General features: G+C 43.9%; 1 protein-coding gene across 2 annotated transcripts in view; it reads right to left on the bottom strand.

Annotated features, from left to right (window-relative positions):
- Positions 1 to 15,641, bottom strand: part of NAALADL2 (N-acetylated alpha-linked acidic dipeptidase like 2) — a 1,363,601-nt gene that overhangs the window by 383,441 nt on the left and 964,519 nt on the right. The gene's annotated exons all lie outside the window — the stretch shown is intronic.

Genomic DNA, 15,641 nt, shown 5'->3' with positions numbered 1-15,641 from the left:
TTTATTGGCATTTGAAAGAGGAACTGGAAGAAAAAACAGAAATTACTGCATACCCAGGTCATGTTTAATAAAGAAAACACTTAAGGTAATATCTGTCAGCAGAAGTTTAACCTTAAAAATATGTTGTTATAAACAAAAAGGCAGGAAACTTCTATGTGTAAATGCATCCTTATATATACTTTTTAATAGTATAGTATTTGACATACTCAATGTGACAGATATTCAGTTAAGTTAGTAAAGCAATAATGATATGCCAAGTTAATTCCATGTTGTTTTTTTTTCTTCATATATTTTCTACATTGTAGATTCATATTGAAGACAAGAAACTGATGAAGGAACATATATACTATTAAGTAGTAAACAAAACATGTTAAACAAACTGGAATATATTTTCCGATTTAGATTCTTCATATTATCCTCCTTTGGCTTCAATGGCAGCTTTGCTCTTGACATTCTCTCAATCAGCTTTATGAGATAATCACCTAGAATGGTTTTCAATTAACAGTCATGCATTGTCAATAGATAATTTGTGGATAACGAATTTGAGATCATCAGTTGTGTTGTGCAGAGGTAGGACTAGTACACAGTTACATACAGTGTTTATCCCTATTGTACTACTGGTTACATTATGGCAAGAAGCAGTGGCATGCTAAGGGGGGGGGGGGGATGGGGGGCGGTCCGCCCCGGGTGCTGCTCTCAGGGGGTGCCAGAGTCCAGAAGCAATGAGCGCTACCATCAATACAAATGGAAACGCTCATTGCTGGAGCACAGGGAACTGCAGTTCTGTCACTCACTGACCGCTCATATCTCTGCACTCCTCCCCTCCTTCAGGCCAGCGGCGCTCTGAATGGTGAAGCAGGAAGACTACTCCCAGCTCCACCATTCAGCCTTCAGGAACAGATCGGGCTGCCGGCCTGTGTGGGCGGAACCTGCCACCAGGAAATCTGCATAAGAACCGCCCACACAGTGCTGAAGAGCAATCTGTGTCTGCAGGGGAGAGATTACTGAAATCTTCAGAAACGGGACAAGGTGAGGGAGCACAATGGACATTTCTACTCTGGAGGGGGCACAATGGGCACTTCTACTTTGGAGGGGGCACAATGGGCATTTCTACTATGGAGGGGGCACAGTGCACAGAGGGCATTACTACTTTAAAGGGGGCACTGGGCACACAGGGCATTACTGCTATTAAGGGGGTACAGAGGGGATTATTACTGTGAAGGTCGCACAGTAGGCATTACTAGCACCAAAGTCATTACTACTATTAAGGGGGCACAATGGGTATTTCTACTACTGAGGGGGCACAGAGGGCATTATTACTGTGAATGGGGCACAATGGGCATTATTACTGTGAAGGGGTACAATGGGCATTACTACTATTAAGGGGGCACCATGGACATTATTACAATGCAGGGGGCACAGTGGGGATTATTAATGTGAAGGGGGCACAATGGGGATTATTACAATGAATTGTGCACAATGGGGATTATTACTGTGAAGGGGCACAATGGAAATGACTACTATGAAGAGGCACAATGGGGATTATTACGGTGAACAGGGCACAATGGGTATTATTACTATGAAGGGGGCACAATGGGGATTATTACTGTTAATGGGGCACAATGGGGATTATTACTGTGAAGGGGGCGCAAAGAGGGCATTGCAACTGTGAAAGGTGCACAATGTGGGTATAACTACTGTTAGGGGGCACACATCTGTACAAAACTACTGTGAAGGTTGTACAATGAGGGCAATACTACTGTGAGGGGTAAACATTTTTTTAAAGTATTGGAGGGGGTGCCAGAGAAAGGATGGGAGCTCCGTACAGTATTAGGCTACATTCACACGACCGTATGTGTTTTGTGGTCCGCAAAAAATGTCATCCGTATTGAATACATTTTTTTTGCGGATCCATTGTAACAAAGCCTATACTTGTCCACATAAAGGACAAGAATAGGAAATGCTCCATATTTTTTTGGTGCTACTGAATAGACACACAAATGCAGACACCACACAATGTGCTGTCCGAATTTTTTGAGGACACATTAAAATGGAAAATAAATTACGTTTCTGTGAATGTAGTCTTAGAATGTATTGGCTCCGATGAGACAAAGTTATTACTTTGCGAAGTCTCTCGAGACTTTGGGTAAGATTTTGCAAAAAGAAATTACTTTGGCTCCCGCTCCGTACAGTATTCTAACAAAGTTTTATGCAAATCGACTTTGGATGTTTCATCCGAAGTCGATTTGCTCATCAGTAGTAGTCATGAAACACATCAAAAGTTATAATTAGTGTTGATCGAGCACCAATGTGTTCGGGTGCTCAACCGAGCACCCGAGCCCAATGGAAGTCAATGGGAAAACCTGAGCATTAAACCAGGCACCCCCTGCTCTGAAGAGGGGAGGGTGCCTGGTTCATAGGAAAAGGTCAGAAATTGATGGAAACACCACTTAAATGGTTTGGGAACTGCATGGGGAGGATGTCTGGATGCATATTGGACTCACAGGTCACTGCTGGGAACGATGTTGTCCGAGTAGTACGCCACTTTTAAAGACTGACAATAATACGCACAAAACCGAAGATAAAATCGAATTTAAAAGAAAAATTGTTAGGAAACATTTGTATATAAATTGCAAGTGCTGCCAAAAATTACAAAGAAAGAGGCACTCTGATACAACCTGTATTTCACATAAATGAGGGCCTCATTCACATTGTGGTACAATTGTTCAGGTTGTTCAGGTAGTGGGACTCCTACACTCAAAGCCTTTGCAGTAAGGGAAAGGGCTGCCAAAAATTACAAGGAACCGGCACTCCAATACAACCTTTATTACACATAAAGGAGGGCATCATACACAGCCTTGAAAAATTATGATTGTTGGCCTGCTGGTAAATCTTTCATAAACATTTGGAGCAAGGGCCTGCTGGTGACCCTCTAAAACATTAGGGGCAAGGGCCTGCTGGTGACCCTCTAAAACATTAGGGGTGAGGGTCTGCTGCTGAGCTGACCCTCTAAAAGATTATGGTTGAGGGCCTGCTGGTGACCCTCAAAAACATTATGGGGGAGGGCCCGCTGTTGAGCTGAACTTTTAAAACATTAGGAGTGAGGGCAGCCTAATAAGCATGCTGATATTATAGAGGAGGAGGAGGACGAGAAAAGTTGAACCATATACCCATTTTAGTGGTGGAAGGGGTGCATGGGAATACAGTGTATTCAATACACCATAAAAGCCACATTTAGAGTGCCTTTATGTTCAGCTGCTTTCCTCTGGTGGAGTAGAGAAGTCAGGGGCAATCCCTTTATAAGAGTCAACCGATCAGCATTTTCAGCTGACAGGCGGATGCGTTTATCAGTTATTATTTTATTAGCCGCTGGTGACAGCAGCAACATTACCTGCGCTACATCTCCTGTAAAATATTTGCGCATCAGTGAAGTATCAGTGACATTCAGTTTAATTTTTTCACCGATGGTGACGGAGACATTACCTGCTATACATCTCCTGTATCCGAAATATCAGTCACATTCAGTCAAATTTTTTTGATGCTAGTGGCAGCGACATTATCTTGCGCTACATCTCCAGTATAATGTTAGCGCATCCGAAATATCAGTGACATGCAGTGCAATTTTTTTTGCCGTTGGTGACATTATCTGCACTACATCTCCTGTGTAACGTGTACGCAGCCTAAAAATATCTGTGACATCCAGTGTACCTTTTCTGTAGACAGTGTCCGCTGCGGACAGTTACATTACCTGCGCTACATCTCCTGTATAACGTTTGCGTGTTCTAAATAATAGTAACATTCAGTCAAATTTTTTTGCTGCTGGTGGCAGCGACATTACCTGCGCTACATCTCTTGTATAACGTTTGCCCATCCAAAATATCAGTGACATTCATTCAGTGTAATTTTATATTAGCTGCTGGTGACAGCGACATTACTTGCACTATACCTCCTGTTTAACATGTGCACATTCTAAATATCAGTGACATTCTATCAGTGTAATTTTTTTATTAGGCGGTAATGACAGCGACATTACTTGCACTATACCATCTGTGTAACTTGTGCGCATCCTAAATATCAGCGACAATCATTCAGTGTAATTTTAATTAGGTGGTAGTGACAGCGACATTACTTGCATTATACATCCTGTTTAACGTGTGCACATTCTAAAAATATCTGTGACATTCTGTGTACTTTATTTGCATACGCTTACAAAACTTGCGCTACTGTACGTGTGACATACTTGCAAGCATATATACCATTTACTATGCGCAAGGCGAGCAGTAAGGGACGGGTAAATGGCCGTGCTGCTGATGGTGCAAGCAGAGGCCGTGGTCCTGGGAGCGGGGAAACTGTGCCTGCTGCCAGAGCACAAGAAACACACTCATCCAGCATACCTAGGTTCATGTGCCAGTTTGCAGGGCGGTGCAGTACACCACTCTCGAAGTCAGACCATTGCGACCAGGTGGTTGGTTGGATTGCAACACATAATGCTTCCAGTCGGTTAAGCACAACCCTGTCTTCCACAAAGTCCAGTCTCAGTAGCCAAGAGTTTGGTCGACAGAATCCTCACCCTGAAACTCCTTCCACCCACCATGGAGTGTCTTGGCAAACAAGTGATCCCACACTCGGATATACCGAGGAGCTTTTTTCATCGCCATTCCTTAATTTAGGCCTCTCGCCAAGCCCGATTGAAGAAGGACATGAGTATATCTTGTGCCCTGATTCCCAAACTCTGCAGCAGCTACAGTCAGAAGAAGATGATGGTGGGAAACAGCAATTAGTGTTTCACGAAGTGGATGATGATGATGAGACACAGTTGCCAATAACTGAGGTTGTTGTTAGGTCAACAAGTCTGGAATATGACTAGAGTGAGGAAGTGGAAGAGGAGGTGCTGGAAGATGAAGTCACTGTCCCAACCTGGGAAGGTGGGAAGCCGAGCGAGGACAGTAGTACAGAGGGGGAGGGATCCTCAGCACCTCAAAAGGCTGTAAGAGGCAGTGAGGTGGCAAAAGGGAGAAGACGGTCCACAACAAACAGGCCCGCAACTGGCCATGCACCTGGACCTTCGCAAGAATCATCATCTATAACATTCACTTCTGTGTCCCAGCTCAGCTCACCCCTATACCCCAGGTCTTTGAACGAAAGCACAAATACCCTGCCACCCACCCACATAGCACTAAATGCGCACCTTTCCAAATTGCTGGCCCTGGAAATGTTGCCATTTAGGCTTGTGGACACTGATGCTTTTTGAAGCCTGATGGCGGTGGCTGTCCTGCCGTACTATGTCCCCAGCCGCCAATATTTTTCATGGTTTGCAGTCCCAGCCTTACACCAGCAGTGTCCCATAACATCAACCATGCCCTGACCAACGCAGCTATTGGGAAGGTCCACTGGGTGAACGTTGTGGAGGCCGGGAGCGAGTGAATCCCTGGGATGGCACAGGTGTTACCGACGCCAAGGATTGAGGGCCCTACTCCCATCTGGGTTTCCGCCACCACCTACGTTAGTGGCTGAAACCCCCTCCATCTCCTCCTCCACTTCCAGCTCTGAACTATCATCTTGCAGAACCAGTCAGACATCAGTCAGTAGCTGGAAGCATTGTAGCACTGCAGTGGGGAAGCAGGAACAGGCCATGCTTAAACTGATCTTCTTAGGTGACAAACATCACACCTCTGCAGAGCTGTGGCAGAGGATAAGGGACCAACTGAGCTGTGGCTCTCGCGACTCAACCTTCAAGTAGGCATGGTTGTGTCCGATAATGGCTGTAACTTGTTGGTGGCTTTGGAGCTCGGCAAGTTCACAAAGATACAATGCCTAGCCCATGTGTTCAACCTAGTGTTTCAGTGGTTTCTCAAAACCTACAACAATTTGCCTGAGCTACTGGTGAAAGTGTGCCACGTGTGTGCCCATTTCCGTAAGTCATCGACAGCTTCCGCCGGTCCGGCAAAGCTGCAGCAGCGCTTACAATTGCTAGCTCACCTACTGTTGTGCGACGTGAGCACACGCTGGAACTCCATGTTGCACATGTTGGTCAGGCTTTGTGAGCAGCAGAGGGCAGTAGTGGAATACCAGCTGCAACATGGTCGTCGCCTTTTCAGTCAGCTTCCGCTCTTCATAAGTGTCGAGTGAGAATTGATGTCTAACCTCTGTGAGGTTTTACACAACTTTGAGGAATCAACACAGATGGTGAGCGGCGATAACGCAATTATCAGCACAACCATCCCACTTCATTGTCTACTCAAACGCTCGCTGCTCAGAATTAGGTAGACGCTTTGCATGTAGAAGAGGTGGAAATGGGGGAAGAAAGTACACAGGGTGATAGCCAGCCCACCCTCAGTTCGTCTTCTAAGTGCAAATTGGATAATGAAAAGGAGCAGGAGATGGTTGCCTGCACTACAGAGGGTAGTACCAATAGAAGTTTTATTCCATCTGTTCAGCGTGGATGTGTAGAATAGGAGGAAGAGGATGAGTAGATTGAGAGCCATGCTCCTGATAAGGACAGCAAAGTCTTGTCTGTTGGGACTCTGGAACACACGGCTGACTTTATGTTAGGCTGCCTTTCTCGTTACCCTCGCATTGTACGCATTTTGGCCAACAGCGATTACTGGCTGTTCGCCCTTCTCAACCCCCGCTACAAATATAACTTCTCATCTCTCATTCCTGTGGAGGAGAGGACGAGCAAAATGGTGCAATACCAGAAGGTCCTTGTGGAAAAATTGCTCCAAAAATTTTCAGCTGGAAACGCTGGCTGCAAAGTACGTAGTTCATTGGTCAACCGAGGAGGGGAGACGAGGGGAACACACAGCAGTTCCAACAGAGGCAGGGAAACACTCTCTAAGGTCTGGGACAGTTTTACGACACCCCGCCAACACCCTCAACCTAATGCGCGGCCTAGTGTCACAAGGAGGGAAAATTTCTGGAAGATGGTGAAGGAGTACGTAGCAGAACGTGTCAACTATTGGATATCCAAGCTGGACACATGGGAATGAACTGGCACTCTACGCCCTGGAGGTGTTGGCCTGCCCCGTTGCCAGCACCTGTCAACTGAAAATGCTGACCGGTTGACTCTTATAAAAATGAACAAGGCCTGAATTTCCCCTGACTTCTCTACTCCACCAAAGGAAAGGGGATGAACATAAAGACACTCTAAATGTGGCTTTTATGGTGTATGGAATACACAGTATTCCCATGCACCCCTTCCACTACTAAAAAGTGTATATGGTTCAATATCCCTTTTCTCATCCTCCTCCTCCTCCATCATATCAACATGCTTATTAGGCTGCCCTCGCTCCTAATGTTTTAGAGGGTCAGCTCAGCAGCGGCCCTCACCCATAATGTTTTTGAGGGTCACCAGCAGGCCCTCAACGATAATGTTTTAGAGGGTCAGCTCAGCAGCTCTAAAATCGATTTTATCTTCGGTTTGGTGCCTATTAATGTCAGTCTGTAAAAGTGGCATACTACTCGGACAACATAGTTCCCAGCATCGACTTGGGAGTCCAAGATGCATCCAGACATCATCCTCATGCTGTTCCCGAACCATTTCAGTGGTGTTTCCATCAATTTCTGACCTTTTACTATGAACCAGACACCCCGTCACCCTCCCCTCTTCAGAGCAGGGGGTGCCTGGTTTAATGCTCGGGTTCTCCCATTGACTTCCATTGTGCTCGGTAGAGCACCCGGGCTTCCAGAGGTGTTCTACTCGAGCACCGTAGCACTTTGGTGCTCGACCAACACTACTGGCCAACATGTGGAACGTTGAGTTCCAGTGCGTGCTTACATCGCACAACAGTAGGTGAGCTGTCAATTGCAAGCTCTGCTGCAGCGCTGCCAGACCGGTGGAAGCTGTCGATGGCTTTGCGGAAATGGGCACACACGCGGCGCACCTTCACCAGTAGCTCAGGCAAATTGTTGTAGGTTTTGAGAAACCGGTGAAACACTAGTTTGAACACGTGGGCTAGGCATGTTATGTGTGTGAACTTGCCGAGCTCCAAAGCCGCCACCAAGTTACGGACATTATCAGACACAACCATGCCTAGTTGGAGGTTGACTGGCAAGAGCAACAGCTCAGTCTGGTCCCTTATCCTCTGCCACAGCTCTGCGGCGGTGTGAGGTTTGTCACCTAAGAAGATCAGTTTAGGCACAGCCTGTTGCCGCTTCCCCACTGCATTGCTACACTGCTTCCAGCTACTGACTGATGGCTGACTGGTGCTGCAAGATGATAATTCAGAGGTGGAAGTGGAGGAGGAGAAGGGGGGTTGCAACCACTAACGTAGGTGGTGGCAGAAACTCTGATGGATGTAGGGCCCGCAATCCTTGGAGTCAGTAACACCTGGGCCATCCCATGGTACCACTCGCTCCCAGCGTCGCTGTCACCACCGCCTAATAACAAATTACACTGAATGAATGTCACTGATATTTAGGATGCACAAACGTTATACAGGAGCTATAGCGCAAGTAATGTCGCTGTCACCACCGCCTAATAAAAAATTACACTAAATGAATGTCACTGATATTTAGGATGCACAAACGTTATACAGGAGGTATAGCATAAGTTACGTCGCTGTCACCACCGCCTAATAAAAAATTGCACTGAATGAATGTCACTAATATTTAGGATGCACACGTTAAAAAGGAGGTATAGTTCAAGTAATGTCGCTGGCACCACCGCCTAATAAAAAATTACGCTTTATTAATGTCACTGAATTTTAGAATGCACAAACATTATACAGGAGGTATAGCGCAAGTAATGTCACTGTCACCAGCAGCTAATAAAATATTACACTGAATTAATGACACTGATATTTAGGATGGGCAAACGTTATACAGGAGATACAGTGCAGGTAATGTCGTTGCCACCAGCAGCAAAAATTTTTTTAGGAATGTCACTGATATTTCTGACACGCAAACGTTATACAGGAGATGTAGCGCAGGTCATGTAACTGTTCGAAGCGGACACCATCTACAGAAAAATTACACTGGATTTCACAGATATTTTTAGGCTGCGCACACGTTACACAGGAGATGTAGCGCAGATAATGTCACTGTCACCAGCGGCAAAAAAAATTGCACTGAATGTCACTGATATTTCAGCTGCGCTAAAGTTATACTGGAGATGTAGCGCTGGTAATGTCAATGCCACCAGCAGAAAAAATATTTGACTGAATGTCACTGATATTTTGGATGCACACGTTAAAAAGGAGGTATAGTTCAAGTAATGTCGCTGGCACCACCGCCTAATAAAAAATTACGCTTTATTAATGTCACTGAATTTTAGAATGCACAAACATTATACAGGAGGTATAGCGCAAGTAATGTCACTGTCACCAGCAGCTAATAAAATATTACACTGAATTAATGACACTGATATTTAGGATGGGCAAACGTTATACAGGAGATACAGTGCAGGTAATGTCGTTGCCACCAGCAGCAAAAATTTTTTTAGGAATGTCACTGATATTTCTGACACGCAAACGTTATACAGGAGATGTAGCGCAGGTCATGTAACTGTTCGAAGCGGACACCATCTACAGAAAAATTACACTGGATTTCACAGATATTTTTAGGCTGCGCACACGTTACACAGGAGATGTAGCGCAGATAATGTCACTGTCACCAGCGGCAAAAAAAATTGCACTGAATGTCACTGATATTTCAGCTGCGCTAAAGTTATACTGGAGATGTAGCGCTGGTAATGTCAATGCCACCAGCAGAAAAAATATTTGACTGAATGTCACTGATATTTTGGATACGCAAACGTTATACAGGAGATGTAGCGCAGGTAATGTAACTGTCCTCAGCGGACACGTCTACAGAAAAAATACACTGGATGTCACAGATATTTTTAGGCTGCGCACACATTAGACAGGAGAAGTAGCAAAGATAATGTCGCTGTCTGCAGCAGCCAAACAATTGCAAGCTATTTAGCGCAGTTTGCCCTAAAAATATTTATTGCTGCCAGATACAACTATAGTCCTTTAAAGGACTTTTGGGTCTCTAACAAGTTTTAGCAATTTAGCGCAGATTGCACTAAAATGTATATATTGCTGCCAGACACAACAATAGTCCTTAAAAGGACTTGTGGGTCTACAACAAGTAAAAAAGCTAAATTATTCCTATTTCACTCCCTACACTATCTCTCTCTTCTGCTCACCAGCTCTTCCTGACTAAGACTGAGCCGAACACGTGTCATCGGATGCTGTATAGCACCTGATGACGCGTTCCGGTCAGCCAATCACTGTAATGCCAGTAGCCAACATGGCTATGGCATTACAGTGAATGGCAGTACTTACCTGCACGTTTATTGGCTGCATAGCAACCAACAAAGTGCGGGGGGGGGGAGACTTGAGCATCGCGCTTGAGCACTTGCGGTATTCAGCCAAACACTGCGATGTGCGGAGAATCGCTGTGCTTGAGTAAAATTTGTGTTCGGCCGAGCATGCTCACCCAACACTAGTTATAATGACTCTAGATCTCATGAGGTTCACCCCAGGAAAGGATGATCAAAAGCTACCTCTGCTGTAGCAAGATAAGTTCATAGGAGTTACCAGCCTCAGATACCACAAATTAACAGCACCTCAATTTAGGGCCAAGATAAATGCTTTACAGAGATCATTTCCCATATCAACATCAACTGTTCAGAGAATACTTTGAGAATCAGCACTTTATGTTCAAATAGTTGCAAAGATGCCACTACTGATCAACAACAGGAAGAAGGGACATGCTTGCGCCAAGAAAAATAAGAAAATTAAACATGTGGAAATTTGTACTTTTTTTTGATGAGTCAAAATTTGAGAGGTTTTGCTCTAACCGGCATGTCTTTGTGAGATGCAGAAAAAGTGAGCAGATAGTTTCTACATGTGTGGTTCTCACCATAAAAGTATTTGCGATGGTGTGGGGGTCATCAAGGCAAACAACAAGCATGGCTACCACAACATTCTGCAGAGACATGCCTTACCATATGGTTTATGACTGACTTTTCTAAAATTAGATTAGTGGTATACGAGTCCCTATCAGACTGGAACAGTTTAATTGGAGTCCAGGAGAAATGGGACTACTTAAAAGCCGCACTATTGAATGCAACAGAAGATTGCATTAGGCTTGTCAGTAAAAGCAAAAAAAGGAAGCGACCACTGTGGTACTCAGCAGAAGTGGCCAAAATCATTAAAAACAAAAAGATAGCATTTAGGAATTATAAAAAAAACAAAAAACGAGGATGACAGACAAATTTATAAGATTAGGCAGAGAGAGGCCAAACAAGTTATAAGAGCTTCTAAAGCACAGGCAGAAGAGAAATTAGCTCAGTCAGGGAAAAAAGGCGATAAGGCATTCTTCAGATACATAAATGAAAAAAGGAAACTAAAACAAGGAATTGCCAAATTAAAAACTAAAGAAGGAAGGTATATGGAAGAAGATAAAGAACTAGCTGACTGCCTCAATGAATACTTCTGTTCAGTTTTTACAAAGGAAAATGAAGGAGAAGGACCTCAGTTGGGAAAGAAGACTAATGAATCTTTTGACGCATGTGTCTTTACAGAGGAAGAGGTTCTAAGTCAACTGTCTAAAATTAATACAAATAAGTCACAGGCGCCTGATGGGATACACCCAAAGCTATTAAAAGAGCTCAGCGGTGAACTAGCAAAACCATTAACAGAGTTATTTAACCAATCACTGGCAACAGGAGTCGTCCCAGAAGATTTGAAATTAGCAAATGTTGTGCCCATTCACAAGAAAGGTAGTAGGGAGGAATCGGGCAACTATAGGCCAGTGGGGAATTTAATGGAAACCATACTTAAGGAGAGGATTGTGGACCATCTAAAATCCATGGATTGAAAGATGAAAAACAGCATGGGTTTACTTCAGGGAGATCATGTCAAACTAATCTTATTGATTTTTTTGATTGGGTGACTAAAATAATAGATGGAGGAGGTGCAGTAGACATCGCTTATCTAGACTTTAGTAAGGCTTTTGATACTGTCCCACATAGAAGGCTTATCAATAAAGTGCAGTCATTGGGCTTGGACTCCCATATTGTTGAATGGATTAGGCAGTGGCTGAGGGACAGGCAACAGAGGGTTGTAGTCAATGGAGTATATTCAGACCAAGGTCTTGTTACCAGTGGGGTACCTCAGGGATCTGTTCTGGGACCCATATTGTTTAATATCTTTATCAGCGAAATTGCAGAAGGCCTCAATTGTAAGGTGTGTCTTTTTACTGATGACACAAAGATTTGTAACAGGGTTGATGTTCCTGGAGGAATACACCAAATGGAAAAGGACTTAGGAAAACTAGAGGAATGGTCAAAAATCTGGCAACTAAAATTTAATGTTGATAAGTGCAAGATAATGCACCTGGGACGTAAAAACCCAAGAGCAGAATATAAAATCAGTGATACAGTCCTAACCTCAGTATCTGAGGAAAGGTATTTAGGGATCATTATTTCAGAAGACTTAAAGGTAGGCAGACAATGTCACAGAGCAGCAGGAAATGCTAGCAGAATGCTTGGGTGTATAGCAAGAGGAATTACCAGTAGAAAGAGGGAGGTGCTCATGCCGCTCTACAGAGCACTAGTGAGACCTCATTTGGAGTATTGTGCTCAGTACTGGAGACCATATCTCCAGAAGGATATTGATACTTTGGAGAGAGTTCAGAGAAGAGCTACTAAACTGGTACATGGATTGCAGGATAAAACTTACCAGGAAAGATTAAAGGACCTTAACATGTATAGCTTGGAAGAAAGACGAGACAGAGGGGATATGATAGAAACTTTTAAATACATAAAGGGAATCAACAAGGTAAAAGAGGAAAGAATATTTAAAAGAAGAAAAACTGCTACAAGAGGACATAGTATTAAATTAAAGGGGCAAAGGTTTAAAAGTAATATCAGGAAGTATTACTTTACTGAGAGAGTAGTGGATGCATGGAATAGCCTTCCTGCAGAAGTGGCAGCTGCAAATACAGTGGAGGAGTTTAAGCATGCATGGGATAGGCATAAGGCCATCCTTCATATAAGATAGGGCCAGGGGCTATCCATAGTATTTAGTATATTGGGCAGACTAGATGGGCCAAATGGTTCTTATCTGCCGACACATTCCATGTTTCTATGTATTTTTCTATGATTAGTGAGACCATCATTTGTTTTTTAGTAGTCAACAATAACCTCAACACACCTGCTAGTCATGTAAAGGCTATTTGACTAAGGAGAGTGATGGAAAGCTACTGTCACGGTGGGGAATGTGGGAAACTCCCCACCATACAATGAGGAGAGTAAACGTGAAGACAACTAAACCAGGACACGAGGACAGAGAGCAGGTCACTTCCTAATGTTTCCCTAATCCTTGCCCTTACTCCTCACCATATGAGCGGACCAGGATGGTAGGACAGCTCATACCCAGGAACCTCAGACCCTGAGTCACCCTGATAATCCCTCATAATAAGGAAGGGGCTGAGATGACCTGTTCATCCCAGACACGGATAAACAGGAGTCTCCCCCGGCCTAGTTGCAGGGAAAAGTGGAGACCATAAACAGCAACTGGCAGGTAAGAACACAGAACAACACACTTAAATGCCGCTGCCACCACGACTGGAACCCGAGCATAAGTAATGGAGCTCACACACCAAACAGGACACCGTACCAACAACACACACAGGTATCCAGCACACCAGTTACTGCCTGGACCCCTATGCAGCAAGATGCATGGCTGCCACAGGCAGTGCTGCATACAGGCTTGTGGTTCCCCCACCGGGGAATTCTGAAAACCCCTTCCAGAGGTACACCTCATTGTACGGTGGGAAGTTTTCCCCACTCCCCACCATGACGGTATATTCCACAAGGAGGTCCTCACGGACAGGTGACACATCCAGAGAGGAGCAAAGCTCCTACTTACACAAGGGCAGACATAGAACTAACCTCTATCTCACAACTTCAGTATAAGAAAAGCCTTGAGTAGTGTTGAGCGAACTTCTGTTTTAAGTTCGGCGTCTAAATTTCGGCTTCCGGTTAGCGGAGAATCCCGATATGGATTCCGAATTCCGTTGTGGTCCGTGGTAGCGGAATCAATAATCGGCCATTATTGATTCCGCTACCACGGCCTCACTCAGCTCCACCTTGCACCCTCTTTTAACCCTAAACAAACCAAAATGGGAACACCAAGCTTAAAGGGGAAGTGTAAAATCATGCTAACAACACGTTACTTACAGCAGCGAGCATGCACGACAAAAGTGTCACTGTCCACTACCACCAGACCATGACAGCTGTGAAAGCTGTATTAGATTATATGGTATCCACAATCACCTGGCCTTAACCCAGATGAGATGGTTTGGGATGAGTTGGACTGCACAATGAAGGAAAAACAGCCAAGGGCTTATTCCTTCTGGGAACTCCTTCACAATTGTCAGAAAACCATTCCAGGCGACTACGTCAAGAAGATGATTGAGAGGGTGCCAAGACTGTGTACTTGAAAGAATCAAAATACAAACCTTCATCCTTTTTCCCCGTCTTCAATAAAAATTTACAATGTAGGGGGGAAAAAAAACATGAAAACAAAATGTGTGCCCAAACTTTTGGCTGGTACTGTTCTTGCATCTATGTGCTGCAAAGGAAAAAATCTGTTTAGTAACCTTTTACTCTAGAAAATGTATCAAAACTCAAAAATGTGAAGACTCTGCCAATGGCAACTAGATTAAAATGATTCCTACTTCAAAAAAAGACTGTCGCAAAAAAAAAAAAAAAATATGTCAAATCAGCCGTTTTTATTTTATCATCTGAAACAGTACATTACAGTACATCAGTGCATACAGAAGTAAATAATGTCTCAACAAGGTAAAAATAAGCAAACTAGCATGACAAGCAAATTGCAGAACAATGCTTTTATATGGTTTATGAAAACTAATATGTAGTAAGTTTAATGCATGTCTTTGTTACACCATTTTATTCTTTGAGATGTGTTGACAGCAAAATGAACATCTCAATATTGTGTTTTTCACTTTTAAAATAAAAGTTTTCATAGAGAAACTTTTAAACAGAAACAAACGAACAGCTTAAGCCGTTTCCTAGGCCAGGTGATGTCAAGCTTCAATACCAAGCACAGCTGCTATCAAATGTATGGTGCTGTATTTGGTAAGCAGCAAGGAGATCATGGGACTCACCAGAGCTCTAATGAGCTCTACAGCTTTATCAAACGGCTCGGTGGAGGTGCAAGATGTCAGACTCTCGCCAATCTCATATGGACTACGTATCCTGAGGATAGGCAATCAATATGAAAATCCGAGACAACTCCTTTTACATCTTATTTATAATCATTATATGATACACAGCTGTATTTTAATGCAATACATAGGGGGGTCATTTATGAACAGATATATACCAGTTTTGGGGTTTATATGTGGCACAGATTCTGTTGCACACCATGTTGGGGCAGAATATGTGACTTCTTCCCCATTCATGCCAGGTCTAAAAAAGGGGGCATAGAGTCAACGAGGAAGGGCCGGAAAGCCTGTCTCATTCATCATATTCTAAGCCTGTTTTAGGCATCATGCACACGTGCCTGTATTATGGCCCTCAAAAAGCGGATTCGCAATATGCAAGCACCTGTCGTGCGCTCACCTCATCATGAATGCAGACCCATTCACTTGCGTGGGGGTTT

This window comes from Bufo bufo, chromosome 4, assembly GCF_905171765.1.
Source record: "Bufo bufo chromosome 4, aBufBuf1.1, whole genome shotgun sequence".
NCBI classification, from domain to species: domain Eukaryota; kingdom Metazoa; phylum Chordata; class Amphibia; order Anura; family Bufonidae; genus Bufo; species Bufo bufo.
This window is presented reverse-complemented; position numbering and strand designations above follow the sequence as displayed.